The sequence below is a fragment of the Corvus cornix genome, chromosome 3, assembly GCF_000738735.6.
Source record: "Corvus cornix cornix isolate S_Up_H32 chromosome 3, ASM73873v5, whole genome shotgun sequence".
Classification (NCBI taxonomy): domain Eukaryota; kingdom Metazoa; phylum Chordata; class Aves; order Passeriformes; family Corvidae; genus Corvus; species Corvus cornix.
Window position 1 is genome coordinate 9,208,700 of NC_047056.1, and position 18,768 is coordinate 9,227,467.

Below are 18,768 nucleotides of genomic sequence, written 5' to 3' on the forward strand. Positions count from 1 at the left end.
GCTGCATCAGAGCTGTCAGTGGCAGGCCTTCCACAAAGCTACACTTTTTAATAAGGGAATCTGTCAGCACTGGCTTCTCCAGTCTTGCAACCTTCTCTTAATCCACGGTGCAAAGTGCCTTCCCTTTGCCTTCCCTCTGTTGTGACTTGGACTCTGAAATAAATATCCCCTTTGTTTACAATATGCCTGCAACAAAATTAACCTTTGGGATTAATTGCAACACAGAGTGGGCTGTGTTTCATCTTTCCTTATAGTACAGGTTTGGGATTAAGTAAAACTCAGCCACCTGCCTAACCAATGTCTGTTACTTTTGTTGCTGAATACCTGTTTTTTTCTCATAGTTTCTTAAAAGATGGTACTGGTTACTGAGCTCTTTACATTTTCAGAAAAGTTTAATGGAAATTTCAAATAGTGGCCTTTGGGACTAATATATCTGCAGTTGACTTGGTAAGGAGGGAGAGTGGGACTAAGCAATATGTTCCAGCTCTGCATAAAATCTGTTAGTAACTGGTTTGTGGTTCAGCACAGGAAACCAGTACTGCTGGACTGGGTGCTACCTCTGATTTATACTAGTCAGTTATATCAAGAGAATTGGTCTGGCAAAGGGTTTTCTACTCTGTACCTCACCTTATTTATTTTTATTTTCCTTCTTGTAAAGACTATTTGTTAAATCTATCATATTGGTAGGACTGGAAATTAGCAGCATATTCTGTCAAAGAATTGAAAATCATGAGTTCTTCAGTCTGACCTGTCATTTCTTATGTGTCCATCCTGCCTGCGCCAGTGCAGAGGATCTTGTAGTTTTAAAGGGATTGGGAAGCTACTTTATGGTCCTTGTCTGAACCTGTTTGCTGAGATGGGTTCTTGCTGCATGTGAAATTTCAGCATCTGCTTACTGACTCTGTAGAGGCTGGCCTGAGACAGGTCCTTCAGTTCTGTATGGGCAACCAACACCCCGGCTTTATTAGCAAAACAAACTTTTATGCATTGCCTTTGACTTACGATACTTCCGCAAACTGTCACGGGGGACTGTGATGTCCCTTGATCACTTACTAGAGGCCAAAAGATGAACTTGTTGCTTTCTTCAGAAAACATCATCACTGAATCCCATCACTGCCACTGAGAATAAAACTGCTCCATAGAGCCAACTGTCGTTTAGCTTTGAAGGAAAATCAAGGTTATCTGCACTCTGTGTGTATCTGTGCATGTGCCTCCCCCTATTTCATATAACGGTTTAGTGTTGTCCATTCTTAATCCTGTGTGAAAGAAGAGTTTTAAATTCAAGGGTCACTAAGTTTCCCCAGTGTTGGGGAAAATAAGAAACTGGATAGGGAAGAGTCACACTCATAGAGCAATTATTGGATGCATGGTTTCAGTGGCATGGTTTCAGTGTGTGTTCACAAGTCATTTAACACCAGAGAATTCACACAGGAAGGAGTCTCATAATACTCTGCTGCCAGAAGACCTTCAGACTCTTGTGCTGTCTTAGACATAGAAGTCAATCAACCACAAGAACCAAATAAAAAAGAAACCAGACTTCATTAGTTTCAATCCTCATGGCACTATTTCTTTCATTTATGGTTGTTCTGGAAGCAGAGATGACTTTCCAGTGATGCATGTGCTCCACGCCTTCATCACCTCAGGGTTAGTACTGAGTGCTTGGGGCTGCTCTTGCAAAGGACTTCAGTGAGTACAACCTGCAGCAACCTTTCTCTTGAAGGTCACCTACTATTAGCCCATAAATCTTGAGCTTTGTGCTCTGTTCTGGCTACCTGTTTATTTCAGAATATAATTCAAGATGTTGGTTATGATCTTATTAAGCCCTTAAAGGCTTGGGACAAGGTTAGCTAAGAAAATTGCTTCTCCCTCACACCCCCACTTCATGCCCTATCATGGGACTTATGATCTGTTGGGTTCCTGTGATTATTCTCCCTGCAGTCAACAGCATGGCTCTGCTGGGGAAGCAGAGTGTGCCTCTGAAACATGCCTCTAGCAGCCTGAAAAATGCAGGTTTACTGAATGCAATATGAGACAAACAACTTCCATTAACATTTGGAAATTCCCTTGGATTTTTTCTCCAGAAGGATCCAGGGACTCAGTTCTCTGGTGATGTACATCATCATCTCTGGTATTTGCTGGTTTTGCCATATTGCTGCTGGGTGCCCCACAGTTGTGGCATATGACGTTTCAGAAGCATAATTGATAAAAGCTCCAGTGTTAATACTTGTTGTTTTGCAATGAAACATGGCAGATGAGATCATGGTCTATGACTGCTCATGCTGCAGCTAGGGAAACCTGGAGCAGTGAAGCCTGAGAACTGAGCTCCAGAGACAGCTGGAGTGATATGTGAAAGGTCAGTAGAAAGTGCCGGGGGATTGATGACCTCCTTGGTGAGGTGCTAGAGGCTGAGAAGGGCATGATAAGAAATTAAAGCAATGAGGCAGTGAGATGAGGTAAGAAGTGGGTGCAGAGCCTCCCCAGTCGTTCCCTTGAGGACCTTGCTAAGAAAAATTTCACTGCAAGGCTTGAAAGGGGGAAAATACCTTTTTCTTTTTTTTTGATGGTGCAAACCTTTCCTCCGATGTTAAACCTTCAAGGTCCTTCATGTCAGCTCTTGTACACTTCAAAAAAAGTGCATAAAGTACTGGTACAAAGTGAACTAAAAGAGGCAATACTTGCTAGATTTTTCATTTTGGGTGTTTTTACATATCTTTACCTCCTCACAGCTGATCTTCCTGCATCAGTAGTCGCCTTCTGTGGCTGTTTCACTGTTAAGCTCTTTGTACCACACGTGTTTGATTTGCTTGTGTTGGGCTGCTATTAGAAAGAAAATTATTAACAATATTTTAAATTTTATAAAAGAAAATGTTATATCCATCCCACTCCCCTTGTGTGCAATCTGAGCTTAAAGATCTTGCAGAAATTTATGTTACAGAATTTACATCATTGTGTGGTCTTCACTTGCATGCCACAAGTTTTGTAATACCTGGAGCTAGCAAGGCAAAGTCAGCAACAGCCTTTCAGTGTGCAGCCAGCCAGAGAATGAAAGTGTTTGCAACAACTTTTGAGGTTTTAAAGTATTTGTTTTTCTTCTTCATTAGGACAGAGGCAATGGCTCTTGAGCATTTCACAGGAGGGAATTTTGTGGAAGAAGTCAGGTTTATGATTTTATTTCCTTCCCAGTGACAGAACAGTCCAGCCCAGACCTCAGAGATCTTCCTTTTGAAAACTTTGCCGAAATAGATATCACTATGGAATGTTCCCACAAAATCAGCATATTTTGATCAAAAGAAATATTTTGCTAAGAATTGTTCCAGGCAGTTCCCCTCTTGAATGTCTTAACTGTTTTAATTCAAGCCAGTTTTCCATGGCAGCAAGCTGCCTCTGATACGGGCTCTGCTCCTGCAGCCTTTTCCTTCCTTCAGAGCAACATCAAGAGCAATCTCTTATTACACTTACAGGGGAAGAATTTATTGTTCCCTTATTCCATCAAATTATATAAATGAAATAGTGGTGATAATTCTAGCTCATCAATAGCAATACGTTTACTCATTATCTATGCCAGACTGAAGACATGTAATTAAACTATACAAAGGACCTTGAAGTGATAGCATTTTAATACAGAGAAGTAGAAATATTCATGGAAGGTCAAATCATGATTTGTAATTTTACTGAGGTCACTGCAGAGCTTGTGACCATATGTGATATTACCTTCACTTAAGGATATAATAATGAGCCACACTTAAGTTCAGCTAAAACCAAGTGGGATGCTGGCAATCAAACCTGCAAGCCCTTGCAAAGAGGCTGTTAACAACTAAAATTGAATCAGTGCCTAAGCAAAAACTGCAGTTATTCCTGCTTTTCTGAATACTCTGCTGATGGATCTTTGATCCACTTTTGATATTCATTAGATCAGTTTCAGATAACTATAAGCATTGAAGTCGCATCAAATTAGAAGTTCTGTGTGATATTTTAGTGAGAAACTGGTGTGAAACTTGACTATGTTGACCAAAGATTTGCTTGGAGAGATGAGCTTTGTTCTGTTGAGAAATGCAAAATAGAAACTCAAAGGCTGCAAAGTCCTTGTGGATGAAGGAAGACGTTCACACTGAGTTCAAATCCAGTTTCACATGACTGTCGTGTTAAATCTGGACTTGGCTCTACCATAGGCTTTTTGGCTCCAGGGTTTCTCATAGCAGGAATGTCAATGTCCCTTAAGAAGTAACTGGCCGTTCAGCCCAGTGAGCCGAAACTTTGTCTGGGAGAAGACTTGGATAAACCTAAATTGTTCCTGCACTGGGTTAATGCACTGCATAAGGTGATTTTGGGGGCTTATACCAAAACTTGGCAACCAGTGGGCTTTGTGCTTAGTACTAGCTGTGCATCAGCTAGGTGAGGTATTTGAAAAGGCCAGCTCCACTGAAATAAGTTAAAATAATGGCACTGACAATATAAAAAAAAACAAACCACACCCAGAAGAAACGTTGGGATTGGGTTCTGTTATGTGTCATTGTATTGGCCGAAGTTTATATGCAGGTTATGTGCAACAATAAGGATCTTTTTATGCTGTAGACGTACTCTGTGGGGATTAAGCCTTCTCAATTTACGTGATATGAGGGGAAGAAGGTAATGTTAAGTGCCTTTCATGATGACACCTTCAGATCATATTGACTAGGAGCTCCAGAGGAAATTTGGCTCAGGTGCTGTCCCTACAAGTGACTCAACGCAGTATTTTCCTGCCAGTGATAACAGTTTGGATTATATTTAACCCAAATACTGTTGGTTTTGTTTGCGTGGTTATTTTTAACCTGCTGAATTCTCTGGCCAGCTCTGTAACAACCATGTGGAAACAAGTTATCTCAGACAAGTGCTGCTGCAAAAATCACTGAATGTCAGGGCACTGCTTCAACTACCAAAAGAAATGCAATGTGCAGTGTGCACCTAACCAAACAGAATGGTTGTGTGTTAAGAGATATAGCTCTTTCAGGTTCCAAAAACTGCTGGTGTGTGCCTGCTCTCTGCTGTCCCTCTCCACTAACCGACACCTTGTGCTGAATTGTCTCAGGAAACTGATACAGCCTTTAAAAACATAATTTTGTAAATTGGAGAATTTCTCATGAATCTGCAGCATAAGAGAGTGTGGGTCTATACCTGCCATAGCTTGGAGGTGAGGAGGCTCTTGCTGTTGTGCTCTGTCCTTTGTACAGTGCTTTGTGTGCCCTTGGGGTATGATTCACAATCTACAGTTGCTTTTTCTTTTATTCCCTTCCATCTTGTGTTTTTGCAATTCAGACAAACGATTGAAAGTAAGTCTTCTCTCCCTAAAACATGAAGTAGTCCCCAGCAATAAGCAACACCCAATGATTGTGTAAAACTGAGAGCTTTGGCTCTACAGAAGGAAAGAAGAGAAGCATTTCCTTGCAGAAGCAATGTCCATCTCACAGTCAGGTGTCTGTGCTGCAACTGACTTGTGTGCTAAATCTTTTCCTTGCTCAGATGGTTTACTCTGGGGGAAAAAAGTGCCTCTCTGAGCCACAGACCAGGCAGTGTGGGATAGGGCAAGAGCAGCAGCAATGACTGCTGCCTCACTGAAAGGGTGATGATTAGGGTTGTGTTTATTGGAAAAGCTGGGGAAATTCTCGGACCTGATCTCTCTGCCTTTGAACTTTTGATTATTCTTTAGCGAGGAAAAGAAATGTCCTACTGGTCTATATGTTTCATTTGGGGTTTTTTTTGTAGCTGCCATTTATGATATACTAAATATGCTAAGCTGGTCATTCTGAGAGTTGTGGCAATATACTGCCCAAGGATGGGGTCTCTTCTGCTGTTTTATAGTCTGTGCTTTTGAGGTGTCTGATTTCCCAGATTAGGAATACTGCAAATTAAACATGGTGCCTATTCAGTGTCATCTGGTACAGTTTTCTTGTTCTTTCTTTGCCACTGAGCTTCTACCCCATCTGTAAGTGCAGGTTAAGAAGCAGGGAGAATTATGGTACTTGGCAGAAATACTAATGACAGAACAGTGCATTTCTTTATTTACAATTCCTTACGAATTACTGATTGATTTTGAATAGCTTTGCATGTTGAAGTTAAAAAAAAAGTCTCACCATATGGGGAATATGAGTTGAACTGCTGTGTTGCAAAAAACTCTGGTGAACATATCAGGGAAAATAGAAGCATTTGGTCTTTGAAGATTCTTTTTGGGGGGGGGGGGGATGGACAAATTTAATCTGAATCTATTGTAATTAATATTTTCCTTGTTCACCCTCTGTATTTCTGCAACCTCAGAAAAAATACGTGATATTGAATTTCTGGCCAGGCAACACTGTTCGGATGTGATCTGAGATGGCATATCTGCAGATACCTGCACTTCTGACTTCCCTACAGCTGCTCGTCAGGTCAGGATGCACCATATGCCATGGCAGAATTGTCTCATCTCTTTGCTGGAGATGCTAAGTCAATCACATAGTTTTTGCTACAGCTTTTGACTGATGACAGAGCTGTCTTGGAGAGAATGTACCATTGCTGGTACCTGAGTTGACATATTTAGAGTATGTTCCAATATCTCTATATATCACCACACTGTGCCATAAACCCCACAAACCCTACTCCCTCCTTCTCCCCCCTACCCCCCCTTCCCCACCCCTTAAAATAATATATTTGCAACATCTGGCTGTGCAGTTGCCACTTTTAAGTTATTTCCCCAGATGCAAAAAGTGGCAGCAGTCCAAGAAAGATCCAGTTTACTTTAACACACTCATGAAATTCTTCTGTACTCTACTTTTCAATAATCACAGTGCATCTTTCAGCTGTTTGTGAGTTTTAGCTTCAAAACACTCCTGTGAAGTACAAGCTCTGTGTGCTAAATGAAGAATCAAGGCGTGGGCCAGAACAACATGAAACCTGCTGGTAGACACAAACATGTCTGAACTCTCTTTGTTTGTGGTGCTGGTTAGCTGGAGGGTGTCTGTGCCTTGCTGTACAGCCAAGCTCTAAGAACACAGAGAATATAATATCATGTCTCAAGTCCCAGTGCCCAGCCAGGGCTTCTCCGCCAGACCATACTGCTTGAAAAACTTATGGCAAACCTACTTTCCTTAAAATTTCATTAAGAAGCTGTTCTCCTTCACCAGGATTTAATTCAGCTGTAATGTCTACATCTTCCATTGCAGTTGTGTTTGTCTTCTCAAACCCCTGTGGAACATGGCTCAGGATTTCCCACCTTCCCAGAGCTCCTGGATGGAGCTTTCTGTCTGCAGATGGGCTACAAGTGGTCATGGGTGTGGTAACTCATCCTCCTGAATTGCCTCGGTGACAGCAAGAACTAGTGATGACAGCTTGATTTAAATTTGTCTGTAATATAATGAGCATAACCATAAGTAGAAGACAATTAGCCAATTACTGCTGCTTAGGGATCTCTTTGTGAGGTTACTCCAAATGAATTGTCTGGGAGCTGGATTAGCTTCAGATGACACCAAGGGACAAATGGTTAATTGTAATGAATTTTTGTGTTATGCCACTCCCTAACAATACGGTTGTTCTTTGGAACAGGGCATGATACATGTCAGGAGAAGTTATCCATTATAAATAGAGATTGGAATAAACTCAAGCTCTGGTAGTTTATTATTAGAGGTAGCCTAGAGAGATAACAGGAGAAATTTCAGTATATTTAACAGATGCTTATCAACCGCCACTGTGGAAAGTGTAATAAAAACTTTTAAAGGAGGGAGGGTGTCCTCTCTCTACACCCCCCACCTTTGAAGGCTCAGTGTGTGTGTACATAAACCCAAAACATATAAATGTCCCAGCTGACATGCTGTGTTGTGACAAGTCATCTCAGATTGTGTCAATCATATTGCCTTATGCTATATTAAGTGACATACTATAATGTGATTGATACAACATGAAATGACACATCATTGTACAAAATATCATCTGGAAAATTTAAGAAACTACTGAGGAGCCAAAGCTGACTGTGGCCTTTCAAGTTTTGAGGCAGGAAAACTAAAGAAGTAAAAGGAACTCCTTGGAATCAGACCTGCTGCTGCCATTGAGAATAAGGTCAAGTGTGCTCTACTACCTGGATCTTTTAATGGGTAATTAGTAGGTCAGTTTTAAAAAATGCTCTTGTTCCTTGGGGACTGACACGTATCTGTGGTTCTGAACTGAATTTCTCTGAACCACTTGGCACATCATTAATTGTTAGTGTATGTGCACCATACAAACAGGGCTGCAAGCTAAATGCAACCAGTTTCAGTTCAGGGAAAAAAAAAAAGCCCTTTCAAAACAAAGCCAAACCAGACTGTTCTCCCTTTCTCCATCTGGATTCTGCTTTCCTCCCATGCCTTCTCTTTTTTTCTTTTTCCATTTTATTTATATAGTGACTGCAGTCTCAAATACTGAGATGTCTCTAGACCCCATCACAAAATCCACTGGGGTCTGGAGTGTCCTATTGCAGCACCCCCAAAATGCAGTGGTACCAGTGGGCTCACCAGTAAGTGCTGTGGAGCAGCTTCTCCTTGGAAGCAATGGCACAGGCTTCCTAACCTTTGGACTTGGCTTGAAGCTGTGGGTGACTGTATTTTGAGAGCATCCTCCCCCAAAGCTGCATGGCATGGCCTCTTACTCTTGTCACCTGTGGGCACCTAAGCAAACTAACCTTGGTAGTATGTTGATAGTATTGTGTTACACTGACTGCTGGAGCAAGTAAAAATTTCCTGGAAAGAATAATTTCTCTGAAATTAGAGCTTTAAAGGGAGCAGGAACCCTTGAATTAGGTTTGCCTCAGTAGACACTTGCTTAATGGGATTTAGAAGTTTCTTTCTTACGTTTGCTGGGAAAAACGGGCCAGGGACAAAAATTTAAACCTCATTTGATGCTGCCAGCAGTTAATGAAATGTAGAATAAAGCCAAACATTTTGAACAAGGAAAAAACCAGTATTTGGCTATATCTCTTTTTATTGTACTTGAAAATGGTATAAAATGGACAATAGTCAGTTTTTCGGTAACATTTTATTTTAACAGCCTCTCATCCCTTTCCCTGTGGTGGAGACTAAGGTTTTTCTATGTTGGAGACATAATAGTGATAATTTGTTCTTTCAAGAGGCAGAAGTGTTGTGTTAGAGGACAGGACAAGAAAAACACACAAAGAAAGACACTGAAGTCAGAGGAGCTATTTCTCTGTTTGATGCTGACTTTCACCTACAACTTCATGCTACATGGAGACACAGATGGACTGCAGTCTTATTCCAGGCCAATTTTGATCTGCTTTGGGCCATTTAACACTGCCTTTTCTAAAATGTGATTTGTAGCAGCCTTAGGAAGTCTAGTAAAGTTGTTCTTAAAAGAGAAAAGCAATAGAAATTAAAACTTAAAAACAAATAAATTAAGAAAAAACCCACAAAAAAAGTATACCACAAAAAACAGAAGGGAAGAGAGAACCATAAGGAAGGCCATTGCAGAAGATTCTTTCATGTGTCATTACAGATGTCCAGGGTTTAATCAGTATTAGGGAAAGTGCTGGAACCATCTCTCTGGGACACAGAAAGCCCCGCAGTGTCACAGGGAAACCTCCCCAGTTCTCAGTGTAGCTATTTGAAGGAATTGCAAAACTATAAGTATTTGTTTTGCTTGTGGTTTATATTAACTGATAGAAGTAACTTGACAGATTGAAATGGATCTTGTAAATTCCAGTAAGGTAGCTTGCATCTGTCTGGCCCAGGACAGACTTGGTTTGTGATCATGCAAGTCAGGCGAGAAATGAGATGTACAGAGGTCAGAGAAGCAAGGTATTTAAGTTCAGCATTGCTTTAAATGGTCATCTCTAAATCTCCTGATGTATCTCTAGCCAGCACTGAACACAGAGCAAATTGTGACCTTCCATAAGCTTGTTGCAAGGAGATATAGTCTTTGAATATTGGTGTATATACAATATTAAATCTTAGTTGAATCTGTTTGAATGCTTGCAGGCTTCTGAGGCAAGTTTATCTCATCAAGTCAGTCCAATACTAGGTACCATGTAGCTGGACACTTCTAAAAATACTTGCAAGTCCAAATAGTTGCACAGTCTTTGACTGGAACATCATTGCTAATTCAATACTCAATATTATCATCCCCCAGTTAAAAGGAAAAAAAAAAAAAAACCCCAAAAAAAACAATCAGTTGTCTGGCAAAGGAGAGAGAAATATGCTGTATAAGCAGTCCTGTGGCTGGAATTGTTACCAGTAATTACGCAAAATGGAACCTGGGAAGACTATGTGGATAATTTGTGAACTCAGATACTTAAATATACAGCCAGTTTAGTAAAATAAATCTAATTGCACCAGAGATAGTAAAAACAAAGAAAATCCTAAAGCGGGCTACTTTTTTCCTTAACGCGCACTTGAAGAGGAAGGGGATGGGGAAGGGAATTAAGAGGTGCCATGTCTGTTTGAATTTGGAAGTAAGTGCAGTCTTTCTTATTTTATCCAAATCTTTTCTGAATAAGCAGTTCCTGTTCTGTAAATGGTAACGCCCTCATGGTCAAAGCACAGCACAGTGTTTGCATTGATGTGTTGTGTGGTAATGCTGAATGTAGAAATCCATTAGTCATTCATACTGAGAGGCAAAAGAGTGAGAGAGGATACAGGGTGCCTTACAGAATTTGAACTGCGCAGTGCTACAGCCAATTTTTCAGCTGTTCTAAATTGGCAAACCCCAATGAGCTGTAAATTGTGCATTTTAAAAATATGGCCTTTGTTTCTTTTTGTTTTGCTCATGCAAAATGTCTAGTGCTTTGTAGTAGCTAGTCCTATTTGGTCAGTAATCGGATGCCCGTGTAAACTAATTTAATAAATGGATATTGTCTTTTGTGATATCTTTTCTTCTCTGCATGTCAGTGCTCTTTTTCTGAATGGAGTTCAATTATTATTATAGCATATATTACTTTGGATCATTTTACTGCTCAATCAATACACATATCTGTACAATAAATATTGACATTGCTTTAATGTTCTACAGTGTTCACGATGTCAAGATTACTTCAGTCAGAAGCCACCCATTACTGCTTGTTTCTAACATTTCCTGTCCACTCAATGTGAAAAAATTTGCTGCTCAAGCTTCTTGTCTGCCCTGATTTCAAAAGATAAATGAAGGTAAGCACAGTGCCCTCGGATTAATGCACTAGACAGGATGAATCAGACTCTATTCCTCTAACTCTTGTATGTGTCATTTTGTGTCTTCTGTACTTTATTTCTCCTTCCAACCATTTTTTACCTCCTCTGTTAGAACTGGTAGGTAGTTGGGATCATGTCTTGAAGTGTGTTTCTACAGAGCACAGCACATCAGGGCTCAGATTTCACCTATAACTCACCTAACAATGCTAGTACACAGGCTGCTGTGGAACAGTGAGAAACCTGTTAGAAGACGCAGCACACACACAGACACATGGATTATGGGAGGTGAGAACAGCATGGTTTTGTTATTTGTCTCCTGTAATGTCTTCAAGAGTAAAGGAACTAGGGGAGAGATGTACTATAAGCCAGTATTAAATGTTATACTACCAGAAGCATAAACTATCAGTGGTGAGAAAAATACAGCATCTTTTTTAGTAATCAGAGGCAGATTTCCCAGTTATTCTCATGCAAGTGTATGGACTTCAGTGGGCGCTGGCAGTGGTATCTGGCTCGGCACGTTCAGTGAAACACATATGGCTAATCATTGAAGTCTGAAAACACTGGATCACGATTCTGTCTGTGTTGTGAAAGGCATCGTGAGAGTTACTTGAAAACTGCATTCAAGTTGAAAAAAATTGCCACTTTTGGTGTTTCCCATCTGGGACAATATTGTCTTATTTACCACCAAGTAATCATAATATCTGTCTGGCATATGTACCATGTTAACACAAACACATACGTGTATCTGCATGTGTATATATCTACATTCCACCTTTTCTATTGTACAGTATGGCATCAGGTCAGTAACAGCTGTGAAAAATCATAATTTGTTTACACACAAATGCATGTGTATTTATGTGCATGAAAGGAAAAAGTCATTCAGATTGCCTGATCTTCTATGTTCCTGACTCCCTCTGCAGCCTGGGCAATGAAGTAATCGTGATGATGTAAGGCAGGTATCTACAGTAAGAGATTAAACATAGCCCAGAGTCACCAAGTTGAAACAAGTGTGTTTAAAATTGCTAGAGCATCACTGGTACCTTGGGAATTCTGTTCCTAGGTGGCTGCTGGAGGAAATGCTGTAGTAATGCACTGCCACTCGAAGCAAAGGGAGATGTCTTGCTTAGTTGAGGATTTTGGGGCTAGCAATCCCACTGACACAGTTTCTCAAGTCTTTCTCATCTTCTGGCAACACTTAAGGCTTAATATCCTGGACACTTGCTGTTCCACCATTGCTTATAGTTGCTGTGTTTTTGTTACTCCTAGCTTTGAATTGTCACAGTTTTATGTAGGCTGCATCTAGGTGAAGCTAATGTCTCTGAGTGAATGGTATTTTGTACAATTATCATTCATTTTCCATATACTTCTCATGTGAAAAATACTAGTGAACTAGTAATTAATTGTTACTATTGATGAAAATGATTGCTAGTAAGTTTTATAGGGGTGGAAAAAAAAAGCAGTTATTAGTAATGTCTATACCATAAAGGACTTGGCACTGGAGACAAGAAACAAAATGTTATGTCACTTTTCTCAGAGCTGAAAGCTCTTATTTAATTGTGTCATTTATTCACTATCATTTATGGTGATTCTAATTGAAACATTGCGCTGGGGAGGGAAGCTAACCAAAACAGTTCTAGTGAGATCTGATGAGTTCAAATGAGTGTTTTAGCATATCCATGTCCATTATAAAACCCACACTCAGCTCTTTCTTAAGGCTTGGAAGAAAGACTACAAAGGTTTCTGGAGATTCCTGAGTTAACCAGGAAATACCTCTTAAAGCACCTTGTTGATCTCATCTCGTGATCTGACATTCAGCTCACAGCATCTGTCTCTGGCCTCCACTCATGTGCCTAGTTAACTTTATAAGGCATTTTGACTGCCCCCAGCTTTTGTGATCTCTAGTTCAAAGGGTTCAAAACATTATTACGGTGTTTATTGCTGGGACATCATTACCTCTGGCCAAAGTGACAAGCTGATAGGGACTGTATCAAAGACTGTGTTGGGAAGCACATTCATTCATTGTGCCGCAGAGAAGCCCCAGGTTCCTTTTTTTCTCCTTTTAATTTTATGACATTCCACTCAAATGATGATCAGATTATTCTCTGCTCCCAGAAGCACACTTTGAACTGTCCTCTTGAGTTCTGGCATTACCTGATTTCTTTTTTTGTAGGCAATACTGATCAAATACTTCCTTTTAACCAAACTTTGCTAACATTGATGCTCAGAATCTGGGAAGATATTTATGTTTTCCTAAGGCAAATGAAATTCCATGGACTGTTTCTTCCTTCATAAAGCAAAGGCCGACTGAGTTAATGTCTCTTCTGAGCACCAGAAAAAGTGCTGACCCAGCTGGGGGCACTGGGATTCAGAGCTGGGTCCTCAAGAGCAGATGGTTTAACAGGCTAGTCCATTAATCAACTCTGCTTCCCCAAGCACTATGTTGTACTTTTTTTTTTCCTTTTTTTTTTTAGCAATCAAGTGCTGGGTAAGAGAAATGTAACTTCTTTTCTTTTTTCAAGAGATCTTGATGTGCGCGTGCCATTAAATTTTATATTATATTATATTTCTGTTATTTACAATTATTGAACTAAAATGCAACAGATGTTTATAAGCAGTTAAACTAAATTCTTTGGTAAATATGCTGAACGAATCCCACACATTTTCAAGTGCTTTGAATGCTTCTCAATGTAAAAAGAGAATTTGTTTCAGGTAGACAGAATAATCCAGTCCTGGGATTTACTGGTTAGAGGTAAGAAAAGAGTCAGCTAACAAAATCTTTAACACAAGTCAGACAGGTAGAAGAGTCCCAAAGCCTCTTAATACACATAACCTAAAATGAATTACTTTCATTTCTGGTTAAGCCCCTGAATGCTTGTATAAATGCTTGAAAAGAAATGAAAAAATATTGAGGGAACAGAACATTTCTATTTCTCCCTGTGAAAGATCTTTAACTGAAGGGGAATGCATTCCTGCCAGGTGGCCTGTAGAAGTAAGCTTGTGTGTGATAATTCCTTTACATTCACATCCAGTAGCTTGCAGACCCAAGGGATGAAATGATATTTTATTCTGACTTTGTTCTCTGTAACCCCTCTGCATATTAACTCTGAGTGCCTAGAAGTGTGCAGTTCCAGGACAAAGTTGGGTAGTGCTGTGGAAACTTGTGTGAGGAGTCCCATGTGAAACAGTATTAAATGGTACTGCCAAAAAAAATTATTGTTATAATTTTATTATTATAGTTTTTTAACATAAGGGTTTAGAGTTGGTGAAAGGCAGTGAATCAACTTTATTTTGGAGGCAGCGACTCCATCAGCTCCACAGCATGCATTGTCTGTCCAGCCCACTCATTTCTTGCAGCAGGAATACCTTTCCAAGTATGAGAAGTCTCAAGGATGTCCACATATTTGCTCTCTCTGCACAGACAGTGTCATGTGGAATAGGAAGTGAAGGGATTCCAGCTGGTATTATCTGCTGTTATCGTTCCCTGCTCAAAAGGAGCTACTCAAGATTACCCAGCAAATATCAGTTAACATATCTTTTAAGTCACTGATAATGCAGACTGAATTGGTCTTGGTGATTGTACAACCCTATGCCACATTTATACATTTAATCCACCCAAATGAAGCTTTTTGTAGATACATGAGTATCACTGCCCATTTACTCCATCAAGATGCAAATCTCCCATATGTCAGATGATGCAGTAAACAAGGCTGGCATTTCCCCACATTCCAAGGAGAAAGAGGAGGACAAGAGGAAGAGCTGTGCAAAAGAGTGGGCATCTATCTCCTGGTGTTAGGAATGAATAAAACTGTGCTGCAATTGGGGTAGGGAAGTATCTTTTTCCTAAAGTCTGACCACCTCAAGAGTCTTGTCTCTCTTTGTTGAATATGTGTGGATCCTCAGCTCCTAACTCAGGTGCCCGCAGTTGATAGTAACTCTCATGAGTGTGAATTGCACACAGAGTCCTTGTTAGAGCCAGGTACTGTACCAAGTCACCCAAGCCTCAGTGCATTAGTAGCTGGCTGCTCTTTTATAACTACCCTTAGACTGAGTAGAGCTGTCATCTGAATGAATAACTGGAGTTCATTTCTCAGAGTAACCCTGTGCCACTGGATGTAGTTTCTGTCCAATATTTTCAATCTCCTAGACTAGGATGTGCAAGGCCTCATATACTGCTGTTTATGACAGACTGACTACTTGGGTCACTTCTATATTTAAAATAGATGAAAAGTAGCTCAACAGTTGTCTGCAGTTTCCTCATCACTGCAAGGCTCAGCTAAGGTACTCTAGGCTTCAGGCACAGGCCTATCAGGCCATATCTTGAGCCAAACTCACCTTGAAGGGCAGGAAGTGAGCACCTGATGGACTTCAGTGAAGATGTAGTCCCTGTTTCAGATATTGGTTTGACCCAGAATATATTTGGGACTGTTTTAATCTCTCCTGTTTCATTTCCTTTTTCTTTCCAGTCTTTCTCCATGGTTTTACAGAACAGAGATGAACTGTAGAAAGCTTCTAAACTCAGCAAAGAAAGACATTAAGCAGATGGGGATTTTTGAAAGATGGTATGGTTAGGAGGGGGTAGGACACAGTGTCTGGGATCAGAATGCTACTTGACGCGTGAGCACTTTGCTGCTGCTGGACTTTTAGCCTGTCATTCATTGTCAAAGTGTTCAGTGACCCATGTTTTGTCTAAGAATATGAATAAAATTAAGACAGTAATGTATGAGGGACTTGGGATGGAGATGAATGCCTTAGCATGTGATGTGCAAGAGATACACTAGGTAGTTTTAGACTTGGAAGTTCAGCTTGCAGAAGGAACACAAACCTCCTGAGAGGTAATAAATGGATTAAACTGTGACCCTTCTGAACAGGTGCTCTATAGAATGAGTGGATTTGCATGGGACACCTTGCCTCTTAGATCCTTGTGGAATATTTCCTTTGTTGCTATGAAAATGTGTCCGAGCCTACATAAAAAAATCTTCTCAACTGTCCTGCTGAACAGTAAGTATAGCTGGCATGTATAAGCTCTTCCTTGGAGGCTGCTTAGTAAGGGTTCTTGTGTGAGCACCAAAAATGCAATCCAGGTGACAGGAGGTGAGAATCTTAACCTGTACGTCAGGGGAAAAAAATATTTGAGAAAACCGTTTGCATTAAACGTTTTTTTAAAAACATTGTTTAGCCTTGAAGGGTAAAGGAGGCTTCTCCATTGACTCAGATGGCAGCAGTCTCTCTCAGTCTTTAGAGAGCTTGAAGCCTTTGCCCAGGATGTCCTGAAATATCGTTCCCACTGCACTATGATGTAGGATTTGCAGCACTGTGATGCCATGGTGGAGACTGCTTCCTCTCACTGGCCCCTGGAAGCCAAGATTGTGAAGAAACTAGGCAGAAATCTCAATTTGGGTCAAATGACCTGTGTAATTTTAATATTTACAATAGATTGTAGAAAACCATATACTAATGACTTTATATTTCCTTAACTTGGAGACAGCCAAAGAGTATTTGTATTTGAAATATGGCATGAAATATTCCCAATAGCTGTCCTAATTAAACACAAGTGTTTGCATTACCTTTTCACCTGTAGCAGATTAAAGTGCTCCTTAGCCATTGGTTGTGAGTGAAACCAAGATCAATCTCTGTAATTCTACAAACCATTGTATAAATATGTTCTGACTGTTTTTATACATTAATCACAGAAGATTATGAAGGACATGCCATACTGTGCATATTTCTTGCAAGCAAAATAGAACTGTCTGTAATTCTCATTGCAAAATTATGGAATGGACTGAATCATTAAAAAAACATACAGGAAAATCTGCTATTTCAGGACAGCTGTTCAATATTTTTGGACAGCTGACACTTTTTTTTTTTTACAAAAATAAAGCATGAGGGTTTTTTTTTTTTTACTAGAAATAGTGAGCCAAATTCATTAAGGGGATAATTTCAATTCGCAAAATAGATCATTTCCTTGCTTCCCAAATCTTGCTGAGCAAGCAACATTTCTTATTGCTATTCCCTAGAACTTTTTTTTGAGTTTCCACATTCAGGCCCAGCAAAAATATCCCATTTTCAGACATAAATGACAAAGAAGAAAAAACCAGCTTGCTACAGTTGTAGCACCATGTGCTGTGACTCTCTGAGCTCTCTCAATCCATCACTTCAGACACCACCATGGTGGCTGGACAGCAACCTGTGTAGTGAAGGGAACCTTGCTGGCAATACAAGCAAGTTGTGCACTGTCATACAGTGTGTGGAGAAGGTCAGGAGTGGAGACCATGAGTATAAATCATTGTGGTTCAGGTTAGAATCTATCCTCTAGCAAGTAAAATTTAAAAAATAGATTAATCTGTGAAAATTCATACTCATTTGGATAATTTCTTGAAGGTGCTAATTTTGTGCTTAGTTAGACATGGTCTTGAGGGACTTAGATCTTGAGGGGTGTGTTCAGACCCAGTTTGACTGTTTGTATTGCTGTTTTGGTGAAGATATTTGGTGTGTTGACTTATTTGTTTTCCTTCCATTTTCTGTCACATTTAGAGGTGTTTTTTTTTTTTTGTTCAAACAAGGCAGAAGCTCTCCTTTTGTGCAAAAGAGACGGAGGATGGCAAATCAAATTCCTGAAGATAGATCTGCTTAGAAATCAGTTTTTGCAATCTAAGAAGGACCATCAGTTAGGAGGGTCAAAACATATTCTTGGAGAAATTTTGTCACCTTAGATCTATACAAAAGTGGTGTCAGTTTTTTGCCATGTATTTGTATCTAATGCTGCATGGGTATAAGCTCTTGACTGAGCTGTGACTCTCTGTGAAAATACAAGTCATATTGTGGGGGGAAAAGGTAAGAAGAGAAGAATGAGATCTGAAATGTAGAACTGAAAGGCTTGAGAGCAACAAGGTGCAGCAATTTCCCCCTGTGGGCCAGTAGTTTGTTCTCCTTCTCTCCCTCTTCTTCTTTCTTTCTTTTACATGCCACCTGATCATTACCTCAGCCAGCAGAGTTATGCTACGTTGCATTACTGTACTGTCAACAGTATGCGGGATATTACAATTGCCACAGTGCTTTTATGAACTAAATCTTGGAGACTGCAGTCCATGTCTGTTACTGGAATGTGCCTCACACAGCTTCTAACCAAATGCTTTCAGAATTAGATAATTAAGCAATATGGAAATGCATGTTTAAAGAGAAAAACACATGCAAGGTGGCTTTCTCAGGGCCCAGTTCTGCAGGGTAATAAATGTGTCTAAGTACCCCCTGCTCCCTTCAGGTCATGGGAAGTTGAGGGTACTCAGCACCTTTGAACACCTGGTTTAGCAGCCTGGGTAGCGCATAGCATGATTTCTTCACAGAGTTGTTCATAACGTTATTGTGGTGCTTGGACAGGCACACTTGTACAGAAGTTCTTGACAAGTTGCTTTTTTTTTTCCTTTACGAAAGCCCATTGAAGGTTTGCAGTGTAATTCTTGCTTGCAGGCTGCCTCAATGGCAAAAAAGCTTCCCATCTTTCAAGTAGCTGGAAGGTGAATCCTACCAAGTGCCCCTGACTATTTGATTTGGCACTCAATTTTATAACAAAACTCTTGCTGAAACTGAGCCCTCCTTTGGTCAGTACTCTTTTTCATCC